We start from the raw sequence: 367 nt of genomic DNA on the forward strand, positions 1-367 counted from the left end.
TTTCTTTTTCCACTGATAACTATGTTGTTATGATTTCAGTAGTCAGATCCAGAGATTTTCAAAAGCCACCAGAACTTCATCCGAGAGGTGAATAAACAAGAGATAGCCATTTACAGGTTTCTGTCCTACTCTTCCTCGGCACTGGACCTATACGTGGAGGAAAGGCTATCCTTTCTTTTCCTTACAATAACTCGGTGGCATAGAGTGGTGGGAGAGAGGGAAAGATAAGGCAAGGGTCATCAAGGCTGAGTAAGGAGATCTGAACCAACGTCTTTACATTCTGTGCTACACTGCACTGATTTTTCCACACACACAAAATCAAACCGAGAAAACGCCTACAAATACTGAAGTGGATAAATATTGCTGC

Source organism: Podarcis gaigeae (assembly GCF_964106915.1).
Source record: "Podarcis gaigeae genome assembly, chromosome: 6".
In the NCBI taxonomy this organism is placed as follows: Eukaryota; Metazoa; Chordata; class Lepidosauria; order Squamata; family Lacertidae; genus Podarcis; species Podarcis gaigeae.